The 18,172-nt window shown below is 37.7% G+C and overlaps 1 long non-coding RNA gene across 6 annotated transcripts; it reads left to right on the forward strand.

Annotated features, from left to right (window-relative positions):
* Positions 1–6,346: 6,346 nt before the first annotated feature.
* Positions 6,347–18,088, forward strand: LOC116716803 (uncharacterized). 6 transcript variants are annotated; one of them, XR_004338630.1, is made up of 6 exons: positions 6,349–6,502; positions 7,545–7,678; positions 9,740–9,790; positions 10,391–12,564; positions 14,842–14,916; positions 17,079–18,088. It is a non-coding gene; the product is annotated as an uncharacterized LOC116716803 (long non-coding RNA). The 6 variants fall into 6 exon arrangements; XR_004338629.1 differs by having other exon boundaries at positions 6,347–6,502; positions 10,391–14,916; XR_004338632.1 differs by lacking the exon at positions 17,079–18,088 and adding an exon at positions 15,153–16,300 and having other exon boundaries at positions 6,347–6,502; positions 10,391–14,916.
* Positions 18,089–18,172: the final 84 nt, after the last annotated feature.

Consider the following 18,172-nt stretch of genomic DNA (forward strand, 5'->3'; position numbering starts at 1 on the left):
TTTTAGAGCTGTATATTATGTTTTAATGTCATTCCTTCTTCAGAAACATACCCAGAGTGCTGATTTATTCATACACGTTTGAGAAATCCTGGAATCTCCCATGGCAACCATTCAGGGATGTCTAAATGCTACAATGCTCCACCTATTTACCCAAAGCACCATCTCTAGCGGGAGCAGCAGTTAGCAAACACCTGGTGGAACTGTGTGTCTGCTGAGCTTCTAAGAATCATTATAAAAGGTATAGAATGCATCATGGAGAAGCATTGTTGTTATGATGTTCTAGAGCTTGCCAGAAATGATGGACGGCTCTTAAAAAGAGGCCAATTTCAAGTTGGTTGTGATGCAAAGTTTTCTTGTAATTTGTTTTTTATATATGCAGCATGTGCATGACAACTGAAGGTAACATATTTAGTTGATTGCGCTTTACAATGACACTATGTGTCAGAAAATATGTAATATACCACCTTAAGCCGACTTCTAGAACAGAATCTTAAGCTAGACCATAATCTGTAACTGGGTGTGGTTTCGATCCACATGAAGGCAATAAAATGTCTTCTTATTTTCAATGATTTATGAGCAAAACAAAAGTATCTGTCTGGAAACATTTCCCATTTCAGTGAAAGTGTTGCTTTTCATTGAATTGTACGGCATGAGTCCGTGTGGTTCAATACTCTATTTTGTGTGTTTTCATTGTAAAACCAAGCAGTCCTGCACCAATGCTGGACCCCCTTCAGTTGTAGGTCCATGGGACTAGGGTATAGTTAGCATCACAGAAAAAAGTCAATTTATTGAGGAACAGAAAAACTTCACTGCTTCACTGCATGATATGCACTAATGCATCACTTATGTTGCCACAGTAATATGACACAATGTGAGTTTAACTGGCAATAAAAGTGCTCCCTTGTCACACCAGACCATGAAATAGGATGCAGAACCAGATGCTAATTAGGTATGCTATTAGCCTTACCACTAAGTGTAAACAAGGCAAATAGTTCTAGTTGGGAATAAACAGCACATAAGAAGCCTTAAATAATAATATATGTTCAAAGTATTAACATTTTCTCTATAAGTAAGCAGCAGGTCAGCATTTAAAATATATGCACTTTTGTTGTATTGCTGCTATATTTTGGATATGTTGCCACAGCAAAACTTACTTTAAAGTACATGAAGACTCCTTGATGTAACATAAGGCACCAATTACACATTAACATTAAAAGAAAGTAAAATAAACTCTTGACAAAATTAATATTTTGTCAAATATACTTTGTATGTATATATTTTTTAATTATAAATACATAATGAGCTTTTTTCTTTTACTTTTGAATTATGGAAAAAACTGAATATCTGGTAGCTACATATGTGCACATACTGCCTCACATACTTGCGCCTACATACATCTGCTCCATGATACATGGGAATTTAAATCCCACACAGCCCATAAGATTGGACAGCTGGTTTACATAAGCAGCAGTTATGACATCACTTCACACTGTTTTGTCTTGACTCGCCTGGGTGTGGCAGCAAAAACATTTCCCCCTCTGTGAATCAAATGGCAAACGATGTGATCATGACCCTTCCACAGTATCATTTCCACATATTTAAAATATACACAGTGTTGTTTATTTTCCTTCAAGAGAGCATAACTTGCTTATTTTTGAATGCTTTTATTTAGAAATTGCATCTCATTGCTTTCATTTCCACCCTGCAATGTCACTTTCAAAGATACATCAATAAAATATTTCCTTAGGACCAGTTTGCACAGCAGGAAAGGCCATGTTGTGCAAACTTGGACTACAAATCTGTAAAAGACTGCTTATGGTTGATAAGTGGTGACAGGGTGCCCTTGGGGTGTTCTTTGCTTTGGATGCCAACTTTGTCTATGACTTGAAATAATGTTGCAGATGTTTTGCAGAACATCAGCTGGAAGTTTCCCTAAAGCACATGTCCCAGATCAGTCAAACATAGCGTGCTTTGAGGAGACAACTGAACTACTCAACAGATACATGTATTATCCTTATACTGTAAATGTGGCACTATTAAAAAGAGATAAACAGACTTTTCAAATTATTGTCAATAAAATATTCACCGATAAAAACCCGCAAAATAGTCTTTCACAAATTATCTTTTTTTTTAGTCAGATCTGTGCTGTTCAATTTGCTGTTCATGCAGGAGAAGAAAAAAGTAAGAGTGTCAAGATCTTTTGCAAAGACGAAAACCTTTTTTGAAGTATTTCTCACAGAAACAACTAATGTTGATAATTAACAAGGCTTCAATAGCTTTTAAATTTAATGTTTTTGTTTTGTTACAGAAAAACATGACATCACATGCAGTTCAGTCCATAACTGAGTGAAGACCTTTGTGATTTCTTGAGTTTATAATTTTTCCACTCATTGACACTTGCACCCCAGGCTCTAAACACCCGTAAACTTCACCTTCTACGTCTTTTCTTCTGTTTCTCCAAGCCTCGACCCACTCTCCTCCCATGTCTTATCCCATCCAGGCCTCAGTTTCCCCACCCTTCTTTTTCCTCCATCTTGCCAAGCGTAATGTGTGTGAAGTGGAATCTGGGATTATGTACAAAACTCAGCTGGTTGTTTTGATTATGCAGGGACTCCATCCTCATCGTAGTCACAGCTGCCAAATATCATATTTTACCTCTTTACGCCAAACCCCTTCCTTCTCTGCTATACCACCACCCATCCCCCTTTTTAACTCATTAATGATAGCATTACACTGGATGGATCAGGTGTTAAAGTATAGGAAACTTAATGGGACCCCAAGGTTTATGATCTGTGAATGTTCGCATTCATGGAAAGGTTAAATGGTCAAATGTGACAAGAGAATTTATGAGGGCTTTTATTTTTTTATAAGAACAAATTTATGGCATCAAGTCACAATGTTGAAACATTTATATCACGTTATTCCTTTGAGAGAAACACACAAAGGAACAAATGACTGCAATTTCTCTCATCTGCAGGAGACATCCATGTGTTTGTTTTGTACTGACAGAGAGAATCCAAATGATATTTTCTGAAGATATTTCATTATAACAGTACCATTAGGTATAAGTTATTTAACAATGTACTTAATTGTGTTACTATTGTGCTCTCTACATAATAGAGCTAGAAAAAGGCATTGGGAAATTATTTGTGTCACATTTTAAAGCAGTTTTTATGTACTTGCACCAAATGTTTACCAGATGATTAACATTAGAGTTAAAGGCCAAAATTAGATGTTGTCATGCAACAAAATATGGGAACTCAATCTCAATCTCGTTGTAATCTGTTGATGACAATGACAATAAATCTTATCTTATCTTATCTTACAAGAAAATATTTGAAAAGCAAAAAGATCAAATATGATGAAAGCCAATAAAGGTCTGTTTGGGAGAAAAACAAATTGCATTTGTTGCATGTATGAAGATGTTGCAGAACTGGAGAGCTCCTTCTGTAACAAACTGCTGAATCCTTGGTGTGCAAAGAAGCATCATCACAGATCCTCCCTCCCAGATGTTAGACTTTATAAACGTCACTACTCCCCACAAACTGAAACTCATTAAGAGTTAACATTCTAGCTGTTGCTTCTGTTTTTTTTATTTCAATTAATATTAACAGTCTGTTACTGTTTTCTGTGCACAAATATGAACATATTATACAAAGGCTTCACTCACCTCCAAATCCCAGATGCTTGAACTGAAAGTGAACTTTAAGTTTTTTTCTTCTTTTTTTTTAATCCCCGAATATGTCAATATGGACAGAAAGTAAACAATGTGACAGCAAATTACAATGTAGTTCTGGATGTCATGTGAATAATTAAATCAACAATTAGGACCAGAGACACTTAGACATAAAAAGAGTAATATTTGAAAGTGTTTCCTAAAACTTGGAGGAAATAAAATACAAAATGGAGATGTTTTTTCTGTCACAAAGTCAGTCAACACAATTCAACGACATTATTCAGCAAAACCCAGTTGTCATTAAAAAGACAGTTGTGATAGTGGAACTATATTTCTAAGACAAACCAAATGAAAACTTCAAGAATACTCTCCACATGAACTTAAAGGAATGACCTACATTTCAACAAGACATGAAAGAAAGGGGCCCCTATGCACTTCTGCAACAAGATACAGGAACACATGGCAACTGGAAAGAAACAAGTTTTAAAAGTCTTCAAAACAATTTTAAAGATGGGGTCCAGTCAAGGGAGATTTCCCCTGTAAAACAAATGGGGCCCTATGGGGTTATTCACACGAGGAAATTATGTGCATGTTGCTCTCCAAGCAGACATCCTTATGCGCCTCTATTCAATGAACAACTTTTATCAAATGTTTGTAAAATTATTACGTAAAACTGCAGTTTCTGTGGATCATCTGTCTGGAATGAAGCATTTAACTGGAATTTTCCAAGGGACTAACAGGCAGCAAATAAATATACTTGAGAGACTGATTAAACCTAAGAAAACCCATATTTTACATTTGGTTTCCATAGACACCTCAACAACAAAATACAATAAAAACCTGAACCGATATCTGGTCACGTTTCTGTTCTGTTGTTGTCTGTTACTAACATCTGTTTCAGAAAACAAAATGGAAAGACTTGTCTCATGTTTCCAGTGATACAATAGATGGCATGACACCTTCCAGTAAGCTGTGGTAAAAGTTTTTAGGTTCAACTATCAGAAAATGAAAACCTTGCAAAACATCACATTAGTGCTGCAGATGTATTTCACCCTTCACGCTTGAATTAGAGATGTAGTCTAAAGACTGTGTAAAAAGCAAAACATCAAACTATAATTTGGAAAACTTTTTTTTGTTTTGTTTCAAATAAGACCGCAGAAAATGATTAAGGATTAAAAGAAGTAGAACATGCAGTGGGAAAATGTAGTGGAAACATGAAATTGTTGGGTTAGGATGCCCCCTGCTGTGCTAAGAGGAGCAAACTTTCTATTCTAAGTTGAAATTGAGATTGCCAAATGTCTCAAACTGTCTACTTTGGGACATTTAACATTCATTTTGCACCTTGAATTGCCATATTGTTAAAAACGTGTATATAAATAAAATTAATTTGCCTTGCAATGAGGTTGTGTTTGCTAAATGTCATGACATTTTTCATATATTTGCCTGTCACATTTAAAAATAAAGAAGAACAAAAGGAAACAATCGACCAAAATGTGTAGGTAGGAACATTATGATTCCACTTTGTGGTTTCGTTAGGATGGGAATATTTTATGAAAGTTTTGAAAATGTGTTGCTTGTGTATTACATGCAGTCTGGGGAAGCTCCAACATTGAGGCACTGCTCATCAGGGCAGTGTGTGTGAATATCTCCACACCGGGCTGATGGCCACTAGGTAACTTTTGGTTTGATCACATTCATGGTTAATAGTCTTTGGATTATTATATAGACTTTTTCAGTTTAAAGCTTAATTATACAACAATGTTAATTTGATCACTTAATGTTTTCTCCATGTGAGCAAAGCATATCCGGTTGATATGCTTTGTTCACATCAACTGTAGTCCCCATGCCAAACCCACCTGGGTGATTTCTGACCAACCAACGGGTCCAGGTAAATTCACAGTGAAGTTTTGCGAACCCCATATATTTAATGATAAATCGTTTTTAATAGTTATTACAGAGCAGCTGGTCTTAATGTTTGATCCTCAGACTGTTTTTGTCTCCCTTCCTGCTAACTTGGTGGCAAAATAAGTATTAGTGGCCATTAGCTGAGAAAAACATGCCTGTGCCTAAGCAGGGAAATCAAACAGATTCCTAATTAGAAATTGCTATATACTCTGATAAACGTAATAGTATAAATTAACAAATGCTTCGAATGTGATTTCGGCTTTGATTCACTTTCAGGCATCCCGCAAAACAAATATTTTTAAAATTTTCTTTTGCTTGTGCCCTAGCAGCTAATTTTCTAATGACAAAATCTCATCATTTGTGACTGTGATTAATGAGCTGTCCAACCAAAAGTATACACTTGTCACTGCAATTGCTTTTACTTTAATCAAAATATTAGCTCAGGCAGAGCTAACAACCTAACGCCTTTTATTGAAGCCTTTCTCTGAAAAAAGAAGAAAAGAAAACCAATTACCTAATTGACAATTGTCATGCCAAATAAGTTATCCCAGACAGAATTTCCTTCCCAAGCATCGGGAGCGCGCACTGGAGAGGAATCCAAATAAAGTGCCTTGATTTCAACCACCTGGACGAGAGTAGAAGCGAATATTCTCGATGCATGGGCTCGCTTCCGCTCTGCGCCTGTTTGTAAACATGCGTCACGAGCATGTGATCAGGTCGACGCATTCTGCAGCGTCATCCAATGAGGGCACGGGGGTGTGTGCGCGAGGGCGTGGCCTGCGGGTGTTGCTGTGAAAATGTCGATGGGCAGGGGTTTTCGTAAGGGCAGTGGGGGACCACTCTGTTCTGAATAACAAGCCGAGAGGTTGGTGTGAGGTTACAGCACAAGCGGTGACAGAGCAGCAAGATGACGAGACCGCAGTGAGTAACACATCTCACCTTCCGTTTTATGGTCTTGCTGTTCCACTGAATCATCTTTCTATATAGATATATAGGTTAGAGTGCGTCTATGGTGGGCGGTGCTATTGTAATGATGTTTGGTAACGTGCTCTACTTAGTTTTTTTTTTTCCTCCACAGTATGTTTATATAATATACTCGTCAATCCTCGCCATAATTTCCCTTAAAACTGTTTTAAACGTCTTTATTTATCAGTGGAAACCTATAATAAATTAGGCATGGCCGCGACTGATCATGTGCGCAGTTTCGATTTTTCTTTTTCTTTTCTTTTCAGCATTGTTCAGCATTTGCAGTCGTACGCTTTCTTAAAACGTGAAAACTGAAAAGATCAGATTTGCGTGCGGATCTACGTCCTGTAGCAATCAGAGGAGTTGGGTGGGATGGAGAGGTGCGCTGGATGCATCCTGCTGCGGGAGGATGTTGCGCACTTCAATTTACCAAGAGAGTGAGAGCACGGTGCATCCATGTGGTTCTGCGTAATCTCTGCAAATACAAATATTTGGGTTTATTTATTGCTCCTGCGGAATTTGACCCTTAATTCATTGCGAAGCTGCGGTTAACTACAATGACAAGTTGAAAAGTTACCGAATAAGAAGTAAATATGCTGGATTTCCCAAATGTTCACTTATTTAGGGAATAAAGCGGTAAGCATTTTCTATGAGATTCCACTATCATGTCGCCTCCTTCCTTCTCGTTTAAGTCATACATATATATATATATATATATATATATATATATATATATATATACATATATATATATATATATATATATATATATATATATATAGTCAGAATCAGCTTTCTTTTATAAAAGAAAGAAACTCTTATAAGTTTCTACTTATAAGAGTAAAACAGAAGAAGTTGAGAGTTTATAGTTGTTCTGTATTTTGATGCTGCGCCAGCACCTTGACTCAGCTCCATCCATCCAGAGGTTTCATACGCACTTCTTTTTCCCTCCCGATGTAAACAAACCACCACTCAGCAATACTGTTCTTTAACACAGGATGGCGTATTTCTGCAGGTTTGTACAGAATGCAAGAAAGTTACACCAAAACTGACTCAATGAAATGAGTCAGTTTTCATACTGGGAGGATGCAGTGCTACAAAGTAAACCGAGACCAAGCACCGGAAAAGGGGGTAAGTGAATGTTTTAGTCTTAATTTAATTCCAGGTCAGAACAATCTGTTCTGTTTTGAGGTAAAACAATGATATGAACCTGTTTTTTTTTTTGGTGCTTCAGAAGAAATAACAACAACAGCGTTTTTTTTTCTCTCTATGAAAAAAGTTTTTACATTAAATGAAAGATGAGAACACATTGGAGAAATAGCAGCAGTGCAGCAAAGCTGAATGAGTTTCAGTTTTCATGTGCAGGGTGTGGCCGTGGACAAATAAACAACAGTAGTTGTAAAACTACTTCTATTTATAAATGTGTTCATTTATATTTAGATATTAATTTATACAAAGTTTATTATGCATATTTAATTATGTTAGTATATTTTTTTATTATTTATTAAAGATTATGGCATTTCTAAATGCACCTATTTAAAAAAAGCCAAAAAGGCTGTGCAGCAGTCTTTCTGGCATTTAAAACTATGTGTACAAACTAGTTTTTCTGTTTAGATGATAAATATTTTAATTTAACAATCTAAACACTTTTTATTTTAATAACACTCATATACTGTAGTAACTGCATTTTCTCAACAACATTAAACATTTCTGGAATTGTGCTTATTGTTCCTTTAATAGTCAAATACGATGTCAATAGAGCTGACTGGGCATCTTTCCAATGCAGGGATTAAGGTTTAGGAAGTGGAACAGGAACAGCTGATAGATGACATGGCTAAAATTAACGCACTGTCCGCTGGATGAGAAACAAAAATAGCAGACAGGAAGAGTCGACACGTGGATGCATCAGTAAATCTGTTGCCGTGTGTGGGCGTGTGTGTCAGCGTAAACAAAAGACACTTTTTTATTCCTGGTTTGAATCAACAAAGCCAAATTTCCTGAAATGAAAATATTTTAACATTAAACCTAATTTTCAGGTACTTGTACAATCAAAGTCTTGGAAACTTTTTACATGTTCTGCCACTTTGTACCTCAAACTTCAGTGAATTTTGTTGAGATTTTATTTGATGGACCAATACAAAGTAGTCCACATAAAATGATACAAATTTCCTCCAAAACGTTCCACATAAAAAAAAAAAAAAATCAGACCTGTATTTGCATTCAGCCCCATTTACTCTGTTAGCCCAAAATAAAAAGGCACTGCAACCAAATACCTTCAGAAATCACTTAATTACTAAAAAGATTATAATTGCAGGAGAAATGTTGACTCAGTGGGTTAATCACAAATGCCTGCCACACTTTTTAGAATTTACTAGAAAAAAAATGGGAAAACCATGAATATTTTTGGATCCCCTTCAGTTATGTGCCACTTTGATGCAGACTATCTCACCAAAGCTCAATAAAACACATTAAAGTTTGTGTTTCAGTTGTTTCATTCTAGTTGTTTCGCGTAGAACTGCACTTTTGGACTGCTGAAATCTTTATCCTGGAATGGGCAGGTAAACCTCCGTCCACAGATCAATACTCTCAGTCTGCACAGGGCGAACATGCTTTGATCATTCAGACCCATTTATGTTTCATTTATAGCTCCAGGGTGAAAGGTGATTCTTTTAAAGATGCTCTCCTTTCTTTGTTTTGCTTTCTGGACCTGGCTATCAGGAGCTAAAATGAGAAGACGTTTTATTATGTTAAAAATGGTTCCAAAACAGAGTTGTCTTCACTTCATCTCTCGGCAGATCCAAACTCAGAATAAAACCTGATCAGCTGTTTAGCAATTCAACCATTTTTATTTCTTTTTTTACTAATGACTAGCATCATTCTGATACAGTGAGTTTATTTACCCATTGTTTTTTTTTAGGACAAAGCTCGTGTTTCAGCTTGGCACATAAAGAGGACTTTATGCTTCAGAAATACTGACAGACCCAAAAGGTACAGCTTTGCTGCTGGTAGCACACAAGTCCATAAAAGAGACTGAATCAAGCTTGTTGCTCCTATTTAAATGCCAGGCTGATTGCAAACAAGTAGTTAAAACATTTCCCCCCCTTAAACATAAAAAATGTTGATACTAAAGTTATTGCTTGTGTCTAAGTTTAACTCTGTTTAACTTGTATCTTTTTTTCCCTACTGCTACAGCACCCCTGACCCACTTACGTTGGGAGCAAAAAAGCAAATCGTCCAATCAAGGTAAGGCAGCAATCACATCAGACGCAGCCTGAATGCTTAAAATAACCACTGCCAAAACAGACTATTTATAAGATGGGAACACAATCCTTTTTAAAGACAACACAACTTCCCATTTTCCATATAAATCTGTTAATTTTTCCTTTATCTATTCATCACAGTTCCTTGCCAAAGTAGAAATTACCTTTTAGCTTTTCACAACTGGTCACATTACAGCCAGAAAAAGTATTTTATTGGGATTTTATGTAACCAACATAAAGTAGTACATATATGTCAATTGGAATTATTATTTGTATTCAACCCCCCTAACTCTAAATAGAACCAAGTACAACCAATTCAGAAGCCACATACAGTAATTGATAAACAAGGTTCACCCATGTGGACTTTAGCATCAGTATAAAATACGATATGGTTACCTAAAATAGAAGTAATAAATAGTTCATATTGTCACTTTCATTGTTATCACAAAAGTACCACAGAATATTGTGAATATTGTAAGAAGTGTTTAAAATTTTTTGTCTGAAAGTAGCTGAAACTAAACGGGAATTGAGTTTTTTCTTTTTAATTACGATACTAGATGAAACTGTGCTGTGTTTTCTTTAGGGATAATCTATGGTTGGTTGCACTGAAGAGGAAGTCCATGTGGTTGGTCGAATCATCGAAGTGTCAGACATGCATGCCTCACATGTGATGTACGGTACTTTCCTATAGAAGTAATATCAACAAAGAGTTTGTCTGAGCATAATATGCTGAAAGCGACGTACCTGTGACAGTAACATGTAAGCCAGGTACAGATTGAGTCAGATCCACATCAGGCGGCATTAAAAACAATATCTGAGTGCTTACGCAACCGATAAACACGCTGGTGATGGTGTGCCTTTAAAACCAGTGGGTTGTCAGGTGATCAAGGCGGCTCAGACACAGGAGCCTGAGTGCGTCTGTAGCCGGGAGCAGAGCGCCAGAGAGGAGAGCAGCCGAGAGGGAGAGACCTGTTTAGAAAGGAACATGGGGGGGAGATGAGGACTCAGCTACATCAGAGTGGGGGGCCAGAGGCTCGTGGTGGTAGGGTCCCTTTAACTGCAGTCTGCTTGTGCTCACTTGCTTGTGTGACAGCTAGCAAGTGTGTTTCTGGCTCAGCTTGATCAAGAAGCTGCGTTTGTGTAAGCCACAACAGTGGCATAAAAAAAAGCACAGAGAATTAAGTGCTGCGTCACACTCAGGAAGAGAAATAGTGTGATCATGCGCGCGTGTGCACAGCTGCGTGTGTGTTGGTGTGTACATACGCATTTGAGTAGACTCTGTTGTGTTTGTCTGGCAGTGGGTAGGGTGTGTGTGTGCGTGTGTGTGTGTGTGAGTTGGACGTAGCAGTCTAATAGCAGTTCTGCTGTTGCAACAAGATGGAAATAAAAGGAGTGTGTGTGCTTTTCAGTGGTGAGCAGAAAGGAAGCGAAGGGGAGATACAGAGAGCGAGGGAGAGCAACTCCGAGTCAGTGCAAGAGAGTGATTTCGGATTAGTTGCTACGTCACTTTTTCATGTCGAGAGAAACAGAAGCTGAGATAACAGAAGCCCAGAGTCATCACCCGGAGGAGGCACGTTGCTTTTCGGACACCTTCAGCTTTCTGCCCTCTTCTTCTTCCTTGGTAGTTTTGATGTGCTCTACATTGAGAGTGTGTGCGCGTGCGTGTGTGTGTGTTGCGTAGTTTTTGTGAGCTGGTGCCTGAGTTTCAACATGGATGCTGAGGATTTGACACAGTTAGTTACTAGAGCTTGTTTTGATTGGTTGGTTAGGTGGCGCTGGTTGCGACAAACAGGTTAGCAGCACGAATATTCAGTCTGGGATGTTTTTCAAAGAATTCATCGAGGTACAGCGCTGTTTTTCCCCTCTCTCTCCTCTAGGAATATGGGTGATTATTTTTTTGCGAATAGGTTAAAATAATCAATGACGGTGCAGTCTGACCCTCCTACTACGCAGTCAGTTGACACATACAGCAATTCAAGTGAAGTTACATAATAAATGTATCTGTTAAAGTCGCATCATGTGCGTCTGTATTAAAATAGAACCAGCTCTGGACTCTTCTGGTTAACTCTGCTGAAGTTGATGGAAAGAATCAGCATCCAGACTTGGAGGCAGAGGCTGCTGTATGTTGCTGTCACATACCACTCCGTATCTGGTGATACTTTCATCATGTGAGTTGTTTTCACCCGCCAGAGCCATTGGGATCTGGCAAAACCCTTCCCGAGACACATTTGTTTCTGCGTAGTTAGGAGAGACAGAGATGGTGACGCAGTCGCTTCTGGGCTGGACTTTGCTGCAACCGGCTAGTACCTCTCCTTTTTCCTCTCAGTCTGTTTATCTGTGTGCCTATCTATCTGTCTATCCGTCTCCTGGAGAAAGGAGGGGGTAAGTAGGTTTAAATGTCATGGCTCTGGATCAGAAACAGATAGAGAAGAAGAAGAGAGAGGGAGGGAGAGAAGGAAAGAGAAAAACATAAGGTGGAGAGGAAGCACAGAGGGGTGCTGAGATTAACCGAAACAGAGAAAAGTTGTAAACCTTGTTCTTTTTTGTGACTTAGCTTTGGCTTCTCTCCAGTGTACATGCACTGGACTGGACTTCCTAAAGCTGCTGCATCACAAGCCTTCATGCCAAGGCTGCATTCTCATTGGATGGGAGGAGCTTCCCAGGCCTCACAAGCAGCACAGCAGCATTTCATTGGCTTAAAAGAACAGGCAGCTGACATTCAACCTCTGATTGGCTGGGACGCATTGTTTTCTCACAGTAAGGTTTAGCACTCACTAGAACACTTTTCTGTGAATACATGACTTAGTTATTGCACAGTGGTTCATTGTTGACATTTATTGATTTTAAATGCAGAAAACAAAAGAAATTTCAATGATAAATGCAATGAGAGTTTGTCCTATGCTTAAATTACAGTATTCAAAGACATTTTAAGATGCTCTTCATTCCATATCTAAGAGGAGGAGGAATAACAAAACAATTTCATATCAAGTGAGTCACTCTTCCAGGAACCTTCCCATGAATTCTCAGTGACGTATGAGTTCCTTTCTAGGAAACTAAAGAGCTCGTTGAATTCATACTTTTCTGGACTGTCGGTAAAGGAAATCTGCTGGTTATAGAACAGCGTTTCCTGTTCATGGTAGAAATTTCAGAAAAAGCTCCAACATGAGAGAGTTTTAAAAAAAAAATGTTTTTCCTGGTTTGATCCCCAGTATGCAGAATATGCAGCGTTTCCGAGACGTTCAAAGAGCATCTGCTGCTTATGTTCTGCATTGCAGTCGCTGCCTGTGCTAATGGCATAGCGTATTTTATTCCATTACGCAGCTTTGGTTTAAATTTTAGTCAACGAATCTTAACTGTGGTGCTTACAATGTGAAGTCCTGAGGATTTAGTTTTATTATTAAAATATGACCTGACATTTCCAGATTTTCACAAGCTCTAAAAGAATATTAGAGAAAGAAGAGCTTGATCACATTTTCATAGAAAAAAAAATCCTCTTTCAGTATCTGAGAAACTGCTGTACATTGAAGACAGAGACTAAATACTTAAACAGTTATTAAAGTTTTAATGATTCACCTTACAATGTGCTATGTAGCAACTCTTGGAGATTGTTGATGTTATTCGGATGCTTTATTTAGATTGCTCTTTAATGTAAGAAGATATAAGAATGTGCTTAAAATCACTTGTTTAATCATTTCATTTGTAGACCTTCCTCCTGTGAAAAATCATTAATTATTTATATGCGGAGTAAAGCTACCGCTCACTACTGCATGAAAGAGCAATTACTGCAAAAAATATTATTATGATTTTAAAACAAAGACTGGGTCATTATACAATTGGCATTTTTAACCAGCTTTAGCATCTTATATTAGGGATTAGTGCGGTTTCATGGAAACAGTATTCTTTGGTGTATTCTTTCAGTAGGATAATGTTCTTTGCTACAAGGCTCGGAACGGTGTACTAGTACCAAGCAAGATCTTGGTTTTGACTTGGTCTCCAGATGCCACAGCTCTCTAATCCAATTGATCTGTATGATGGGCTGGAGCAATAAGTCTAATTTGCTGAGGAGAGGATCACATTTTGTGAAGTCCATCTTTTGTTGGATCAGGCCTGTTTTGGCTAAAAAAAATGGGCCCAGCGCACTGTTAGGCCAGGGGTTATAATGTTATGCCTGATTGATGTATAAAGAACTATGTAGAATTACTAATGGTCTATAAAGTACCATTGTACACAATCAGTTTATATTAAACAAAACAAGTTTTGATAAGTTAATTGCTTATCTATGCGTTTCACTGCAGTGAATTCTAACACAGCAGTAAATCTCCAAGAGCAAACTTAAAAATTTACTGCTGTGTTAAAGTTTCTCCATAAATATGGACCTGTATTTATCCCCACTGATTTCCCTTGTGTGCTCTGCAGTCTCATTGCAAATGTGTCGTTTATCACTCTCCCAAGGCCTCCTGTCCCTTTAAATCTTTTATAAGCGTTACACAACAGGTCGAGTAGCACACAAGCAACAAACAACCCGAAAAAGAAAACTGACAGGGCAGGGTGGAGCGAGCCAGGCAAAGGAATCAGACACCTACCGCCAGGGAGGCCCTCTGATCAGAGCTGTCACTGTGGCTACCATGCAAACAGACTCAAATACAACATCTTAATACTCCCTCACGGAAACAAACAGCTCGGCCTTGTCCACCTGAAGCCTGATAAATGGCTCATAAATGCTGTGGGAAAGAACCTGTTGTGAATGTTCTAGGCTGGGACAGGATTCACTTGATTTACCTGCTTGTAAAAATTACGTTTTTTCAATAGCTTGTTCACCTGTATATTAACAGCAAAAACTTCAGGGGTAAAGAACAAGGAAATTAGAGCTGGTTGGTTAGTTTTCTACTTAGTTGAGGTACTTGGCAACAAGTCAGTGAACTGGCCACTACCTGTCCTTGCCCCACCCTCTCTGTGCATTGTAGCTTTGCTTCTGCGTCATGGCTCTCATTGCCAGCAATTGACTGCTACTTCCCTTCTCGTTTCCTCTTGTAGCGGCTGGAGACGAACAAACTATCCTCTATTCTTCCAAGCGACAGAGAGAACGGGATTAATCTCGTTTGTCTGCAGGTGAGCCTGTAAGCCAGAGGTATACAACACAGAGGAAACATTTAGAGTGCATATGCTGTTGTTGTTTGGTCCTTCACACATCCATGTAGCTTGGATTATATATCAGATTACTTGTGTGGGTGTGTTAGAGGGAAAAGAGTGACTGAGAAATGTACGGGTGCTTTTTCAAAGTGTTTTTCCACTTAATCATTTGCTTTTGATGTCTTTATCTACTTCATTTGTTTCCCTTAATTCAGATTTTTAACAGACTATGAACCAGATTCCATAAACCTGTATCTTAAACCACCCTGGAGCTCATGCTGTGGGTCAGTGGAGGTCCTTGCATGATTGATACTACTGTATGTGCAAACCCCTGAATGAATCTGTGTTTTGCTGATTAACGTGTAATCAACGAAAAGGTAACTACCATCTATGCTTGATTACATTATTAACAGTGGCTTTTGTTCTTGTCTTGTTGCTAAAGGTGTATTTATGATAAAAAAAAGACATCAACATGTTCATTTTAGATTTTTTACAAATAGAATGAAGGGGTTTCTCTTTCAAACAGATTTAAACTTTTTCTGTTTACTGTACAAAAAGTCAGTTCAGGTTTTACTTAGCTTTTCAACTAGGTGATCAAATGCTGTCCAAAGTACATAAAAACTGTCAAATAGTCCTTTAAATTTAAGAATATAAATTTCAGAGTCTATAAAAGAAGGCTAAGGTTTTTTCATTTCTCGTACAGTGTTTACGCCACGTCTTATTTGCATAACTATGTTGACTGGATATGCAAATAAACAGCAGAAAGCATGTCTGCGGGGCACATGACTGAAAACTTTTTTCCTCTTCAAGCTTCCGCACTGCCCCCTGACACAATAATGCCCTGAGGAACGAGCCTTTTTGAAATCAAAAACAGCTGCTGACTCAAATCGTGAGCTTCACCAGTCACCCAACCTTTAAGGTTGATACTATGTACATCACAGGGGAATGCAGTGCCCCCCTAGACGAATTACACCTGAATCATCACTGCTGGTGATACCTTACAGACTCTGAAAGCCTAACTTTGGACCCTCATCTTGTTATTTAATGTGCCTTTAATTTATGTGGTAAAACACAAATGTCTAGAACTTCCCTGTTTTAGGCACTAAAGTCTCCAAATGAAGCAGCTTTTAACTTTGACTTTACTTCTAATGCTCCCAACGGTGCAGTATTATAAATATTACTGATGTCAGCAGTCCCAGCTGAAACAGAGAACCTGTGTATAACTCTGTTGTGAGTAAATGCCATGCATCTCTGAGTCATAGTATTGTGGGTGTTTGGTTTATGCATAATTCACATCTGCAGACAAAGAGTGAAATAAATGACTTAGTTTTTATCCACAAAAATATGCATTTGTATATAACTCCTACACCTCAACAAGATTACATTATGTATGACTAAGCAAGCTTGACTTGAAGTTACTGCAGATTTGAAAATGTGTGGATTTGCTTCCAGGATTCATCCATATCTTCCCAACTCTACTTTTACTGTATCTATCAGATATGTTATAGTAGTTACAATAAGTATAAATAGATGAGGCAAGTTATTGAAAAATTATTCTTGAACCTCAACATGTTCATTCACATGACAGCTACAAATTGTTTTCTTTTTTTTTTTTTAAACTTTACTGAGAAATATGGTGTACATAGTTGATGGGAAGATTGATTGATGTAGATACAGAACAACTGTGGAGGAAAACTTGCTAGAGACACTTGTGTCTGGGAGGCTACAATAGAATAGTGTAGATCAAAAATATACAGTATGTCGTTGTTAGAGTGACCCAAATTCTGGACCTAAATCCAGATGAAAATATGTTGCAACACTTGAAAGTGGATATTTGCAGAAAATCTCCATGCAGTCCAACTGAGCTTGAGACACTTTGGAAAGAATAGACAAAAATGTCTAGCCTTTAGAAGTGCAGAATTGCTAGATAACCTACATATATACCACATAAAAGTTGCAGCTGAAGTTGCAGCAAAAGGTGGTTCTACCATCATTGCATCAGATGGGCTGCATACAAAACCATGCCACAATCTTATGGCATGGGTATATTTTCAATCATATGTCTGATAAAGACTGTAAAAAAAATCTGTTTATTTAATTCCTGTTTAAATTAACACTTTATATATATATATATATTTCAGATTCCACTGAATATTCCACTCTGATGATGGATTTTACCAGAGGTGCCCCCTTTGGAAGCTGGTTTCAGATGGTGGCTTAGAGTGTTGTCATCTGTCTAGCACCATTTGAAATCAGTGTTCTTTGGGTGGGAAGTGTTTCTTTGCACTGGCAGAAGGCAGAAGCAACAATGAGCCCGTCACCATAGATATGACGCTGTAAAGAAACACACACAACTCTCTGAGGCTCCCTCCTTAAAGAACATCAAGTCTCTGAGCTACAAATCATGTCTACCAAGATGTTTTTCACTTTTCAAGTCCCTTTGTCCTCTCTCCAAGGTTGACTGATTTCTTTTGGTGTTCAGAGTCTGTTTCTCTTTCTAGCACCATTTGAAATCGGTTACAATGAAGGACAGATCTCATCATACCTTGAGGAGGAAACTCTGCTGCATTGTGGCCTTTCTTGGATTGGGTGGACCGAAACTTGACATTAAGGCTATAAACTAAGAAAAGCTTCATGGATGTGCATGTGCATGTAGAGGGGTTATGTTAGATTTTAATAAGTATGAAATAAAGTGTCATGTCACTTAAATTCTTTAGATTTGAAGCTATTTCTCTTTTTATCCACAAGGTGGCAGTATGATATTGGGGCATCGAATGTCCACCAAGCTTAGCAAAACCCACACCAAGTCTAGCTACAGATATAAATTGGACATGGTGCGTTGTAACTTGATGTATCATATGAAAGGCATGTTTTAATCTCTGGTATTTTCAGAATTTCATTGACTGCCACATAAATGCTTATTTAATTAAATTTCTATTGAAAAAGTGGTGATAGTGCATGTTTTAAGCAGGGCATACATATTTGTACTCAATATTAAGCTCATGCAGGTTACTCATATGAAATGTTTTAAGAAAATCAATCAATAGCTAAGATTGTAAGTAATTATTTTTAACATTAATTAAGCTAATATACATTCACAAATAATTACCTGAGCGAAGAAACAAACAATTTTTACTACCAAAGACGAAATTATACACAAACTACAACTGCAATGAAAATTTATGACTAGGGAGTGAAGGTTTACTAGTTTAAAGGCATAGTATATATTTAAGAT

The sequence above is a fragment of the Xiphophorus hellerii genome, chromosome 1, assembly GCF_003331165.1.
Source record: "Xiphophorus hellerii strain 12219 chromosome 1, Xiphophorus_hellerii-4.1, whole genome shotgun sequence".
Taxonomy (NCBI): domain Eukaryota; kingdom Metazoa; phylum Chordata; class Actinopteri; order Cyprinodontiformes; family Poeciliidae; genus Xiphophorus; species Xiphophorus hellerii.